Source organism: Ranitomeya imitator, chromosome 1, assembly GCF_032444005.1.
Source record: "Ranitomeya imitator isolate aRanImi1 chromosome 1, aRanImi1.pri, whole genome shotgun sequence".
NCBI lineage: Eukaryota > Metazoa > Chordata > Amphibia > Anura > Dendrobatidae > Ranitomeya > Ranitomeya imitator.
Window position 1 is genome coordinate 619,152,782 of NC_091282.1, and position 14,974 is coordinate 619,167,755.

Below are 14,974 nucleotides of genomic sequence, written 5' to 3' on the forward strand. Positions count from 1 at the left end.
GAGCTGACTAGCCTGAAGATAGAAATACAAGCCTGACTTACCTCAGAGAAATACCCCAAAGGAATAGGCAGCCCCCCACATATAATGACTGTTAGCAAGATGAAAAGACAAACGTAGGAATGAAATAGATTCAGCAAAGTGAGGCCCGATATTCTAGACAGAGCGAGGATAGCAAAGAGAACTATGCAGTCTACAAAAAACCCTAAAACGAAAACCACGCAAAGGGGCAAAAAGACCCACCGTGCCGAACTAACAGCACGGCGGTGCACCCCTCTGCTTCTCAGAGCTTCCAGCAAAAGACAATAGCAAGCTGGACAGAAAAAAACAGAAAACAAACTAGAAGCACTTATCTAGCAGAGCAGCAGGCCCAAGGAAAGATGCAGTAGCTCAGATCCAACACTGGAACATTGACAAGGAGCAAGGAAGACAGACTCAGGTGGAGCTAAATAGCAAGGCAGCCAACGAGCTCACCAAAACACCTGAGGGAGGAAGCCCAGAGACTGCAATACCACTTGTGACCACAGAAGTGAACTCAGCCACAGAATTCACAACAGTAATGCCTTCTTCCCCAATTACAGTCGTGCATGCGCATTCAGACGGGACAAGAGCGAAGAGCGTAAAGCTGGCCCTGTGCATAACCAACATGAAGCTGAAGACAAAAACAAACAAACAAGCATTCAAGGGGCTCAAAAGTGCGGGCTAGGCTTAAGGCCTGGGCACAAGTGCGGGCTAGGCTTAAGGCCTGGGCACAAGTGCGGGCTAGGCTTAAGGCCTGGGCACAAGTGCGGGCTAGGCTTAAGGCCTGGGCACAAGTGCGGGCTAGGCTTAAGGCCTGGGCACAAGTGCGGGCTAGGCTTAACGCCTGGGCACAAGTGCGGGCTAGGCTTAAGGCCGGGGCACAAGTGCGGGCTAGGCTTAAGGCCGGGGCACAAGTGCGGGCTAGGCTTAAGGCCGGGGCACAAGTGCAGGCTAGGCTTAATGCCGGGGCACAAGTGCGGGCTAGGATTAAGGCCGGGGCACAAGTGCGGGCTAGGCTTAAGGCCGGGGCACAAGTGCGGGCTAGGCTTAAGGCCTGGGCACAAGTGCGGGCTAGGCTTAAGGGCTGGGCACAAGTGCGGGCTAGGCTTAAGGGCTGGGCACAAGTGCGGGCTAGGCTTAAGGCCGGGAAACAAGTGCGGGCTAGGCTTAAGGCCTGGGCACAAGTGCGGGCTAGGCTTAAGGCCTGGGCACAAGTGCGGGCTAGGCTTAAGGCCTGGGCACAAGTGCGGGCTAGGCTTAAGGCCTGGGCACAAGTGCGGGCTAGGCTTAAGGCCTGGGCACAAGTGCGGGCTAGGCTTAAGGCCGGGGCACAAGTGCGGGCTAGGCTTAAGGCCGGGGCACAAGTGACACGCGTTGGGCTTTCCCTCCGGTCATCACTGCCCTGCGGTAGCTTAGCCTCATAGCTGAGTCGCGGCCTCTTGGTGCCTCTTTAGTACATACCCTTGGGTCCTTGTATATCCTTGGCTCACGATCTTACTGGGTATGTTGGTTCATTGTGGACACACTTGCTTTTTTGTCTAAGATATTATTCCACTACGCACTCCCTGGATCCATAGGGATATTGTGCGGGGGCTATGCATTATGTAGGGGTGGCTTTTGCTACCAGGTTTTCATTATTTTGTATTGTGCACAACATGTTAGTATATGATATGGTGTCTTGTATATTATACTGATATTGTACTTAGGATTCATGCACGGTTGTGTATGCGTTCCATTATTGTATGGTTCTTTGCTGCACGCAGTGGGCATAACTATAACTATGTATGTACGGAGGGTGTTGTACACGATTTTAAATGCTTTTAAATTATGTTACCAATAAAGCTTTTGTAATTTTTACATATTATCTTGGTGGTGTGCGGACATCTCTGGTGGCTTCTGTTTCTTATGTGTCGCTGGCCCTATGTGCATAACCAACATGAAGCTGAAGACAAAAACAAACAAACAAGCATTCAAGGGGCTCAAAAGTGCGGGCTAGGCTTAAGGCCTGGGCACAAGTGCGGGCTAGGCTTAAGGCCTGGGCACAAGTGAGGGCTAGGCTTAAGGCCTGGGCACAAGTGCGGGCTAGGCTTAAGGCCTGGGCACAAGTGCGGGCTAGGCTTAAGGCCTGGGCACAAGTGCGGGCTAGGCTTAAGGCCTGGGCACAAGTGCGGGCTAGGCTTAAGGCCGGGAAACAAGTGCGGGCTAGGCTTAAGGCCTGGGCACTATTTCGGGCTAGGCTTAAGGCCTGGGCACAAGTGCGGGCTTGGCTTAAGGCCTGGGCACTATTTCGGGCTAGGCTTAAGGCCTGGGCACAAGTGCGGGCTAGGCTTAAGGCCTGGGCACTATTTCGGGCTAGGCTTAAGGCCTGGGCACAAGTGCGGGCTAGGCTTAAGGCCGGGGCACAAGTGCGGGCTAGGCTTAAGGCTGGGGCACAAGTGCGGGCTAGGCTTAAGGCCGGGGCACAAGTGCGGGCTAGGCTTAAGGCCTGGGCACAAGTGCGGGCTAGGCTTAAGGCCTGGGCACAAGTGCCGGCTAGGCTTAAGGCCGGGGCAAAAGTGCGGGCTAGGCTTAAGGCCGGGGCACAAGTGCGGGCTAGGCTTAAGGCCGGGGCACAAGTGCCGGCTAGGCTTAAGGCCGGGGCACAATTGCGGGCTAGGCTTAAGGCCGGGGCACAAGTGCTGGCTAGGCTTAAGGCATACAGCCAACTCTTTGCACTTTTTGCATAAAGGGTTAGGCACCCATAGGGGTGAAGAGCTATCTTTCACCCCTCTACTCTGTACTTGGACATTTAGGACTAGATCCTTTGTTGTACAGTGCGGAGCCTCTCCATAACCCCATGCTCCAAGCGACCAGGCACTTCTTGTCTGTCCTCCGTAAATGGGTAATGCCTTCTTCACCAATTACAGTCGTGCATGCGCATTCAGACGGGACAAGAGCGAAGAGCGTAAAGCTGGCCCTATGTGCATAACCAACATGAAGCTGAAGACAAAAACAAACAAGCATTCAAGGGGCTCAAAATTGCGGCCTAGGCTTAAGGCCTGGGCACAAGTGCGGGCTGGGCTTAAGGCCTGGACACAAGTGCGGGCTGGGCTTAAGGCCTGGGCACAAGTGCGGGCTGGGCTTAAGGCCTGGGCACAAGTGCGGGCTGGGCTTAAGGCCTGGGCACAAGTGCGGGCTGGGCTTAAGGCCTGGGCACAAGTGCGGGCTGGGCTTAAGGCCTGGGCACAAGTGCGGGCTGGGCTTAAGGCCTGGGCACAAGTGCGGGCTGGGCTTAAGGCCTGGGCACAAGTGCGGGCTAGGCTTAAGGCCTGGGCACAAGTGCGGGCTAGGCTTAAGGCCTGGGCACAAGTGCGGGCTAGGCTTAAGGCCTGGGCACAAGTGCGGGCTAGGCTTAAGGCCTGGGCACAATTGCGGGCTAGGCTTAAAGCCTGGGCACAAGTGCGGGCTAGGCTTAAGGCCTGGGCACAAGTGCGGGCTAGGCTTAAGGCCTGGGCACAATTGCGGGCTAGGCTTAAGGCCTGGGCACAAGTGCGGGCTAGGCTTAAGGCCTGGGCACAAGTGCGGGCTAGGCTTAAGGCCGGGGCACAAGTGCGGGCTAGGCTTAAAGCCGGGGCACAAGTGCGGGCTAGGCTTAAGGCCGGGGCACAAGTGCGGGCTAGGCTTAAGGCCGGGGCACAAGTGCGGGCTAGGCTTAAGGCCGGGGCACAAGTGCGGGCTAGGCTTAAGGCCGGGGCACAAGTGCGGGCTAGGCTTAAGGCCGGGGCACAAGTGCGGGCTAGGCTTAAGGCCTGGGCACAAGTGCGGGCTAGGCTTAAGGCCTGGGCACAATTGCGGGCTAGGCTTAAAGCCTGGGCACAAGTGCGGGCTAGGCTTAAGGCCTGGGCACAAGTGCGGGCTAGGCTTAAGGCCTGGGCACAATTGCGGGCTAGGCTTAAGGCCTGGGCACAAGTGCGGGCTAGGCTTAAGGCCTGGGCACAAGTGCGGGCTAGGCTTAAGGCCGGGGCACAAGTGCGGGCTAGGCTTAAAGCCGGGGCACAAGTGCGGGCTAGGCTTAAGGCCGGGGCACAAGTGCGGGCTAGGCTTAAGGCCGGGGCACAAGTGCGGGCTAGGCTTAAGGCCGGGGCACAAGTGCGGGCTAGGCTTAAGGCCGGGGCACAAGTGCGGGCTAGGCTTAAGGCCGGGGCACAAGTGCGGGCTAGGCTTAAGGCCGGGGCACAAGTGCGGGCTAGGCTTAAGGCCGGGGCACAAGTGCGGGCTAGGCTTAAGGCCGGGGCACAAGTACGGGCTAGGCATAAGGCCTGGGCACAAGTGCGTCTAGGCTTAAGGCCTGGGCACAAGTGCGGGCTAGGCTTAAGGCCTGGGCACAAGTGCAGGCTAGGCTTAAGGCCTGGGCACAAGTTCGGGCTAGGCTTAAGGCCTGGGCACAAGTGCAGGCTAAGCTTAAGGCCGGGGCACAAGTGCTGGCTAGGCTTAAGGCATACAGCCAACTCTTTGAACTTTTTGCATAAAGGGTTAGGCACCCATAGGGGTGAAGAGCTATCTTTCACCCCTCTACTCTGTACTTGGACATTTAGGACTAGATCCTTTGTTGTACAGTGCGGAGCCTCTCCATAACCCCATGCTCCAAGCGACCAGGCACTTCTTGTCTGTCCTCCGTAAATGGGTAATGCCTTCTTCACCAATTACAGTCGTGCATGCGCATTCAGACGGGACAAGAGCGAAGAGCGTAAAGCTGGCCCTATGTGCATAGCCAACATGAAGCTGAAGACAAAAACAAACAAACAAGCATTCAAGGGGCTCAAAAGTGCGGGCTAGGCTTAAGGCCTGGGCACAAGTGCGGGCTGGGCTTAAGGCCTGGGCACAAGTGCGGGCTGGGCTTAAGGCCTGGGCACAAGTGCGGGCTGGGCTTAAGGCCTGGGCACAAGTGCGGGCTGGGCTTAAGGCCTGGGCACAAGTGCGGGCTGGGCTTAAGGCCTGGGCACAAGTGCGGGCTGGGCTTAAGGCCTGGGCACAAGTGCGGGCTGGGCTTAAGGCCTGGGCACAAGTGCGGGCTGGGCTTAAGGCCTGGGCACAAGTGCGGGCTGGGCTTAAGGCCTGGGCACAAGTGCGGGCTGGGCTTAAGGCCTGGGCACAAGTGCGGGCTAGGCTTAAGGCCTGGGCACAAGTGCGGGCTAGGCTTAAGGCTTGGGCACAAGTGCGGGCTAGGCTTAAGGCCTGGGCACAAGTGCGGGCTAGGCTTAAGGCCTGGGCACAAGTGCGGGCTAGGCTTAAGGCCTGGGCACTATTTCGGGGTAGGCTTAAGGCCTGGGCACTATTTCGGGCTAGGCTTAAGGCCTGGGCACAAGTGCGGGCTAGACTTAAGGCCGGGGCACAAGTGCGGGCTAGGCTTAAGGCCGGGGCACAAGTGCGGGCTAGGCTTAAGGCCTGGGCACAAGTGCGGGCTAGGCTTAAGGCCTGGGCACAAGTGCGGGCTAGGCTTAAGGCCTGGGCACAAGTGCAGTGCTGGCTAGGATCAAGGGAGGGGGCACAAGTGCTGGCTAGGCTTAAGACATGGGCACAAGTGCTGGCTAGGCTTAAGGCATACAGCTAACTCTTTGCACTCTTTGCATAAAGGGTTAGGCACCCATAGGGGTGAAGAGCTAGCTTTCACCCCTCTACTCTGTACTTGGACATTTAGGACTAGATCCTTTGTTGTACAGTGCGGAGCCTCTCCATAACCCCATGCTCCAAGCGACCAGGCACTTCTTGTCTGTCCTCCGTAAATGGGTAATGCCTTCTTCCCCAATTACAGTCGTGCATGCGCATTCAGACGGGACAAGAGCGAAGAGCGTAAAGCTGGCCCTGTGCATAACCAACATGAAGCTGAAGACAAAAACAAACAAGCATTCAAGGGGCTCAAAAGTGCGGGCTAGGCTTAAGGCCTGGGCACAAGTGCGGGCTAGGCTTAAGGCCTGGGCACAAGTGCGGGCTAGGCTTAAGGCCTGGGCACAAGTGCGGGCTAGGCTTAAGGCCTGGGCACAAGTGCGGGCTAGGCTTAACGCCTGGGCACAAGTGCGGGCTAGGCTTAAGGCCGGGGCACAAGTGCGGGCTAGGCTTAAGGCCGGGGCACAAGTGCGGGCTAGGCTTAATGCCTGGGCACAAGTGCGGGCTGGGCTTAAGGCCTGGGCACAAGTGCGGGCTGGGCTTAAGGCCTGGGCACAAGTGCGGGCTGGGCTTAAGGCCTGGGCACAAGTGCGGGCTGGGCTTAAGGCCTGGGCACAAGTGCGGGCTGGGCTTAAGGCCTGGGCACAAGTGCGGGCTGGGCTTAAGGCCTGGGCACAAGTGCGGGCTGGGCTTAAGGCCTGGGCACAAGTGCGGGCTGGGCTTAAGGCCTGGGCACAAGTGCGGGCTAGGCTTAAGGCCTGGGCACAAGTGCGGGCTAGGCTTAAGGCCTGGGCACAAGTGCGGGCTAGGCTTAAGGCCTGGGCACAAGTGCGGGCTAGGCTTAAGGCCTGGGCACAAGTGCGGGCTAGGCTTAAGGCCTGGGCACAAGTGCGGGCTAGGCTTAAGGCCTGGGCACAATTGCGGGCTAGGCTTAAGGCCTGGGCAAAGGTGCGGGCTAGGCTTAAGGCCTGGGCACAAGTGCGGGCTAGGCTTAAGGCCTGGGCACAATTGCGGGCTAGACTTAAGGCCTGGGCACAAGTGCGGGCTAGGCTTAAGGCCTGGGCACAAGTGCTGGCTAGGCTTAAGGCCTGGGCACAAGTGCGGGCTAGGCTTAAGGCCTGGGCACAAGTGCGGGCTAGGCTTAAGGCCGGGGCACAAGTGCGAGCTAGGCTTAAGGCCGGGGCACAAGTGCGGGCTAGGCTTAAGGCCGGGGCACAAGTGCGGGCTAGGCTTAAGGCCGGGGCACAAGTGCGGGCTAGGCTTAAGGCCTGGGCACAAGTGCGGGCTAGGCTTAAGGCCTGGGCACAAGTGCGGGCTAGGCTTAAGGCCTGGGCACAAGTGCAGTGCTGGCTAGGATCAAGGCAGGGGGCACAAGTGCTGGCTAGGCTTAAGGCCTGGGCACAAGTGCTGGCTAGGCTTAAGGCATACAGCTAACTCTTTGCACTCTTTGCATAAAGGGTTAGGCACCCTTAGGGGTGAAGAGCTAGCTTTCACCCCTCTACTCTGTACTTGGACATTTAGGACTAGATCCTTTGTTGTACAGTGCGGAGCCTCTCCATAACCCCATGCTCCAAGCGACCAGGCACTTCTTGTCTGTCCTCCGTAAATGGGTAATGCCTTCTTCCCCAATTACAGTCGTGCATGCGCATTCAGACGGGACAAGAGCGAAGAGCGTAAAGCTGGCCCTGTGCATAACCAACATGAAGCTGAAGACAAAAACAAACAAACAAGCATTCAAGGGGCTCAAAAGTGCGGGCTAGGCTTAAGGCCTGGGCACAAGTGCGGGCTAGGCTTAAGGCCTGGGCACAAGTGCGGGCTAGGCTTAAGGCCTGGGCACAAGTGCGGGCTAGGCTTAAGGCCTGGGCACAAATGCGGGCTAGGCTTAAGGCCTGGGCACAAGTGCGGGCTAGGCTTAAGGCCTGGGCACAAGTGCGGGCTAGGCTTAAGGCCTGGGCACAAGTGCGGGCTAGGCTTAAGGCCTGGGCACAAGTGCGGGCTAGGCTTAAGGCCGGGGCACAAGTGCGGGCTAGGCTTAAGGCCGGGGCACAAGTGCGGGCTGGGCTTAATGCCTGGGCACAAGTGCGGGCTGGGCTTAAGGCCTGGGCACAAGTGCGGGCTGGGCTTAAGGCCTGGGCACAAGTGCGGGCTGGGCTTAAGGCCTGGGCACAAGTGCGGGCTGGGCTTAAGGCCTGGGCACAAGTGCGGGCTGGGCTTAAGGCCTGGGCACAAGTGCGGGCTGGGCTTAAGGCCTGGGCACAAGTGCGGGCTGGGCTTAAGGCCTGGGCACAAGTGCGGGCTGGGCTTAAGGCCTGGGCACAAGTGCGGGCTAGGCTTAAGGCCCGGGCACAAGTGCGGGCTAGGCTTAAGGCCCGGGCACAAGTGCGGGCTAGGCTTAAGGCCTGGGCACAAGTGCGGGCTAGGCTTAAGGCCTGGGCACAAGTGCGGGCTAGGCTTAAGGCCTGGGCACAAGTGCGGGCTAGGCTTAAGGCCTGGGCACAATTGCGGGCTAGGCTTAAGGCCTGGGCACAAGTGCGGGCTAGGCTTAAGGCCTGGGCACAAGTGCGGGCTAGGCTTAAGGCCTGGGCACAATTGCGGGCTAGACTTAAGGCCTGGGCACAAGTGCGGGCTAGGCTTAAGGCCTGGGCACAAGTGCGGGCTAGGCTTAAAGCCGGGGCACAAGTGCGGGCTAGGCTTAAGGCCGGGGCACAAGTGCGGGCTAGGCTTAAGGCCGGGGCACAAGTGCGGGCTAGGCTTAAGGCCGGGGCACAAGTGCGGGCTAGGCTTAAGGCCGGGGCACAAGTGCGGGCTAGGCTTAAGGCCGGGGCACAAGTGCGGGCTAGGCTTAAGGCCGGGGCACAAGTGCGGGCTAGGCTTAAGGCCGGGGCACAAGTACGGGCTAGGCTTAAGGCCTGGGCACAAGTGCGTCTAGGCTTAAGGCCTGGGCACAAGTGCGGGCTAGGCTTAAGGCCTGGGCACAAGTGCAGGCTAGGCTTAAGGCCTGGGCACAAGTGCGGGCTAGGCTTAAGGCCTGGGCACAAGTGCAGGCTAGGCTTAAGGCCGGGGCACAAGTGCTGGCTAGGCTTAAGGCATACAGCCAACTCTTTGAACTTTTTGCATAAAGGGTTAGGCACCCATAGGGGTGAAGAGCTATCTTTCACCCCTCTACTCTGTACTTGGACATTTAGGACTAGATCCTTTGTTGTACAGTGCGGAGCCTCTCCATAACCCCATGCTCCAAGCGACCAGGCACTTCTTGTCTGTCCTCCGTAAATGGGTAATGCCTTCTTCACCAATTACAGTCGTGCATGCGCATTCAGACGGGACAAGAGCGAAGAGCGTAAAGCTGGCCCTATGTGCATAACCTACATGAAGCTGAAGACAAAAACAAACAAACAAGCATTCAAGGGGCTCCAAAGTGCGGGCTAGGCTTAAGGCCTGGGCACAAGTGCGGGCTAGGCTTAAGGCCTGGGCACAAGTGCGGGCTGGGCTTAAGGCCTGGGCACAAGTGCGGGCTGGGCTTAAGGCCTGGGCACAAGTGCGGGCTGGGCTTAAGGCCTGGGCACAAGTGCGGGCTGGGCTTAAGGCCTGGGCACAAGTGCGGGCTGGGCTTAAGGCCTGGGCACAAGTGCGGGCTGGGCTTAAGGCCTGGGCACAAGTGCGGGCTGGGCTTAAGGCCTGGGCACAAGTGCGGGCTGGGCTTAAGGCCTGGGCACAAGTGCGGGCTAGGCTTAAGGCCTGGGCACAAGTGCGGGCTAGGCTTAAGGCCTGGGCACAAGTGCGGGCTAGGCTTAAGGCCTGGGCACAAGTGCGGGCTAGGCTTAAGGCCTGGGCACAAGTGCGGGCTAGGCTTAAGGCCTGGGCACAATTGCGGGCTAGGCTTAAGGCCTGGGCACAAGTGCGGGCTAGGCTTAAGGCCTGGGCACAAGTGCGGGCTAGGCTTAAGGCCTGGGCACAATTGCGGGCTAGGCTTAAGGCCTGGGCACAAGTGCGGGCTAGGCTTAAGGCCTGGGCACAAGTGCGGGCTAGGCTTAAGGCCGGGGCACAAGTGCGGGCTAGGCTTAAAGCCGGGGCACAAGTGCGGGCTAGGCTTAAAGCCGGGGCACAAGTGCGGGCTAGGCTTAAGGCCGGGGCACAAGTGCGGGCTAGGCTTAAGGCCGGGGCACAAGTGCGGGCTAGGCTTAAGGCCGGGGCACAAGTGCGGGCTAGGCTTAAGGCCGGGGCACAAGTGCGGGCTAGGCTTAAGGCCGGGGCACAAGTGCGGGCTAGGCTTAAGGCCGGGGCACAAGTGCGGGCTAGGCTTAAGGCCGGGGCACAAGTGCGGGCTAGGCTTAAGGCCGGGGCACAAGTGCGGGCTAGGCTTAAGGCCGGGGCACAAGTATGGGCTAGGCTTAAGGCCTGGGCACAAGTGCGTCTAGGCTTAAGGCCTGGGCACAAGTGCGGGCTAGGCTTAAGGCCTGGGCACAAGTGCGGGCTAGGCTTAAGGCCTGGGCACAAGTGCGGGCTAGGCTTAAGGCTTGGGCACAAGTGCGGGCTAGGCTTAAGGCCTGGGCACAAGTGCGGGCTAGGCTTAAGGCCTGGGCACAAGTGCGGGCTAGGCTTAAGGCCTGGGCACTATTTCGGGCTAGGCTTAAGGCCTGGGCACTATTTCGGGCTAGGCTTAAGGCCTGGGCACAAGTGCGGGCTAGACTTAAGGCCGGGGCACAAGTGCGGGCTAGACTTAAGGCCTGGGCACAAGTGCGGGCTAGGCTTAAGGCCGGGGCACAAGTGCGGGCTAGGCTTAAGGCCTGGGCACAAGTGCGGGCTGGGCTTAAGGCCTGGGCACAAGTGCGGGCTAGGCTTAAGGCCTGGGCACAAGTGCAGTGCTGGCTAGGATCAAGGCAGGGGGCACAAGTGCTGGCTAGGCTTAAGGCATACAGCCAACTCTTTGCACTCTTTGCATAAAGGGTTAAGCACCCATAGGGGTGAAGAGCTAGCTTTCACCCCTCTACTCTGTACTTGGACATTTAGGACTAGATCCTTTGTTGTACAGTGCGGAGCCTCTCCATAACCCCATGCTCCAAGCGACCAGGCACTTCTTGTCTGTAATCCGTAAATGGGTAATGCCTTCTTCACCAATTACAGTCGTGCATGCGCATTCAGACGGGACAAGAGCGAAGAGCGTAAAGCTGGCCCTATGTGCATAACCAACATGAAGCTGAAGACAAAAACAAACAAACAAGCATTCAAGGGGCTCAAAAGTGCGGGCTAGGCTTAAGGCCTGGGCACAAGAGCGGGCTGGGCTTAAGGCCTGGGCACAAGTGCAGGCTGGGCTTAAGGCCGGGGCACAAGTGCGGGCTGGGCTTAAGGCCGGGGCACAAGTGCGGGCTGGGCTTAAGGCCTGGGCACAAGTGCGGGCTGGGCTTAAGGCCTGGGCACAAGTGCGGGCTGGGCTTAAGGCCTGGGCACAAGTGCGGGCTGGGCTTAAGGCCTGGGCACAAGTGTGGGCTGGGCTTAAGGCCTGGGCACAAGTGCGGGCTGGGCTTAAGGCCTGGGCACAAGTGCGGGCTGATCTTAAGGCCTGGGCACAAGTGCAGGCTGGGCTTAAGGCCTGGGCACAAGTGCGGGCTAGGCTTAAGGCCTGGGCACAAGTGCGGGCTAGGCTTAAGGCCTGGGCACAAGTGCGGGCTAGGCTTAAGGCCTGGGCACAAGTGCGGGTTAGGCTTAAGGCCTGGGCACAAGTGCGGGCTAGGCTTAAGGCCTGGGCACAAGTGCGGGCTAGGCTTAAGGCCTGGGCACAAGTGCGGGCTAGGCTTAAGGCCTGGGCACAAGTGCTGGCTAGGCTTAAGGCCTGGGCACAAGTGCGGGCTAGGCTTAAGGCCTGGGCACAAGTGCGGGCTAGGCTTAAGGCCGGGGCACAAGTGCGAGCTAGGCTTAAGGCCGGGGCACAAGTGCGGGCTAGGCTTAAGGCCGGGGCACAAGTGCGGGCTAGGCTTAAGGCCGGGGCACAAGTGCGGGCTAGGCTTAAGGCCTGGGCACAAGTGCAGGCTAGGCTTAAGGCCTGGGCACAAGTGCGGGCTAGGCTTAAGGCCTGGGCACAAGTGCAGTGCTGGCTAGGATCAAGGCAGGGGGCACAAGTGCTGGCTAGGCTTAAGGCATGGGCACAAGTGCTGGCTAGGCTTAAGGCATACAGCTAACTCTTTGCACTCTTTGCATAAAGGGTTAGGCACCCATAGGGGTGAAGAGCTAGCTTTCACCCCTCTACTCTGTACTTGGACATTTAGGACTAGATCCTTTGTTGTACAGTGCGGAGCCTCTCCATAACCCCATGCTCCAAGCGACCAGGCACTTCTTGTCTGTCCTCCGTAAATGGGTAATGTGTTGTGAATTCTGTGGCTGAGTTCACTTCTGTGGTCACAAGTGGTATTGCAGTCTCTGGGCTTCCTCCCTCAGGTGTTTTGGTGAGCTCGTTGGCTGCCTTGCTATTTAGCTCCACCTGAGTCTGTCTTCCTTGCTCCTTGTCAATGTTCCAGTGTTGGATCTGAGCTACTGCATCTTTCCTTGGGCCTGCTGCTCTGCTAGATAAGTGCTTCTAGTTTGTTTTCTGTTTTTTTCTGTCCAGCTTGCTATTGTCTTTTGCTGGAAGCTCTGAGAAGCAGAGGGGTGCACCGCCGTGCTGTTAGTTCGGCACGGTGGGTCTTTTTGCCCCTTTGCGTGGTTTTCGTTTTAGGGTTTTTTGTAGACTGCATAGTTCTCTTTGCTATCCTCGCTCTGTCTAGAATATCGGGCCTCACTTTGCTGAATCTATTTCATTCCTACGTTTGTCTTTTCATCTTGCTAACAGTCATTATATGTGGGGGGCTGCCTATTCCTTTGGGGTATTTCTCTGAGGTAAGTCAGGCTTGTATTTCTATCTTCAGGCTAGTCAGCTCCTCAGGCAGTGCCGAGTTGCATAGGTAGTTGTTAGGCGCAATCCACTGCTGCTTATAGTTGTGTGAGGATAGATCAGGTACTGCAGTCTACAGAGATTCCACGTCTCAGAGCTCGTCCTATTGTTTTTGGTTATTGCCAGATCTCTGTATGTGCGCTGATTACTGCACGCTGTGTTGCCTGATTGCCAGCCATAACAGTGTGCAGTAATCAGCGCACATACAGAGATCTGGCAATAACCAAAAACAATAGGACGAGCTCTGAGACGTGGAATCTCTGTAGACTGCAGTACCTGATCTATCCTCACACAACTATAAGCAGCAGTGGATTGCGCCTAACAACTACCTATGCAACTCGGCACTGCCTGAGGAGCTGACTAGCCTGAAGATAGAAATACAAGCCTGACTTACCTCAGAGAAATACCCCAAAGGAATAGGCAGCCCCCCACATATAATGACTGTTAGCAAGATGAAAAGACAAACGTAGGAATGAAATAGATTCAGCAAAGTGAGGCCCGATATTCTAGACAGAGCGAGGATAGCAAAGAGAACTATGCAGTCTACAAAAAACCCTAAAACGAAAACCACGCAAAGGGGCAAAAAGACCCACCGTGCCGAACTAACAGCACGGCGGTGCACCCCTCTGCTTCTCAGAGCTTCCAGCAAAAGACAATAGCAAGCTGGACAGAAAAAAACAGAAAACAAACTAGAAGCACTTATCTAGCAGAGCAGCAGGCCCAAGGAAAGATGCAGTAGCTCAGATCCAACACTGGAACATTGACAAGGAGCAAGGAAGACAGACTCAGGTGGAGCTAAATAGCAAGGCAGCCAACGAGCTCACCAAAACACCTGAGGGAGGAAGCCCAGAGACTGCAATACCACTTGTGACCACAGAAGTGAACTCAGCCACAGAATTCACAACAGTAATGCCTTCTTCCCCAATTACAGTCGTGCATGCGCATTCAGACGGGACAAGAGCGAAGAGCGTAAAGCTGGCCCTGTGCATAACCAACATGAAGCTGAAGACAAAAACAAACAAACAAGCATTCAAGGGGCTCAAAAGTGCGGGCTAGGCTTAAGGCCTGGGCACAAGTGCGGGCTAGGCTTAAGGCCTGGGCACAAGTGCGGGCTAGGCTTAAGGCCTGGGCACAAGTGCGGGCTAGGCTTAAGGCCTGGGCACAAGTGCGGGCTAGGCTTAAGGCCTGGGCACAAGTGCGGGCTAGGCTTAACGCCTGGGCACAAGTGCGGGCTAGGCTTAAGGCCGGGGCACAAGTGCGGGCTAGGCTTAAGGCCGGGGCACAAGTGCGGGCTAGGCTTAAGGCCGGGGCACAAGTGCAGGCTAGGCTTAATGCCGGGGCACAAGTGCGGGCTAGGATTAAGGCCGGGGCACAAGTGCGGGCTAGGCTTAAGGCCGGGGCACAAGTGCGGGCTAGGCTTAAGGCCTGGGCACAAGTGCGGGCTAGGCTTAAGGCCTGGGCACAAGTGCGGGCTAGGCTTAAGGCCGGGGCACAAGTGCGGGCAAGGCTTAAGGCCGGGGCACAAGTGCGGGCAAGGCTTAAGGCCGGGGCACAAGTGCGGGCTAGGCTTAAGGCCGGGGCACAAGTGCGGGCTAGGCTTAAGGCCGGGGCACAAGTGCGGGCTAGGCTTAAGGCCGGGGCACAAGTGCGGGCAAGGCTTAAGGCCGGGGCACAAGTGCGGGCTAGGCTTAAGGCCGGGGCACAAGTGCGGGCTAGGCTTAAGGCCTGGGCACAAGTGCGGGCTAGGATTAAGGACTGGGCACAAGTGCGGGCTAGGCTTAAGGCCTGGGCACAAGTGCGGGCTAGGCTTAAGGCCTGGGCACAAGTGCGGGCTAGGCTTAAGGCCTGGGCACAAGTGCGGGCTAGGCTTAAGGCCGGGGCACAAGTGCGGGCAAGGCTTAAGGCCGGGGCACAAGTGCGGGCAAGGCTTAAGGCCGGGGCACAAGTGCGGGCTAGGCTTAAGGCCGGGGCACAAGTGCGGGCTAGGCTTAAGGCCGGGGCACAAGTGCGGGCTAGGCTTAAGGCCGGGGCACAAGTGCGGGCTAGGCTTAAGGCCGGGGCACAAGTGCGGGCAAGGCTTAAGGCCGGGGCACAAGTGCGGGCTAGGCTTAAGGCCGGGGCACAAGTGCGGGCTAGGCTTAAGGCCTGGGCACAAGTGCGGGCTAGGATTAAGGACTGGGCACAAGTGCGGGCTAGGCTTAAGGCCTGGACACAAGTGCGGGCTAGGCTTAAGGCCTGGGCACAAGTGCGGGCTAGGCTTAAGGCCTGGGCACAAGTGCGGGCTAGGCTTAAGGCCTGGGCACAAGTGCGGGCTAGGCTTAAGGCCGGGGCACAAGTGCGGGCTAGGCTTAAGGCCGGGGCACAAGTGCGGGCAAGGCTTAAGGCCGGGGC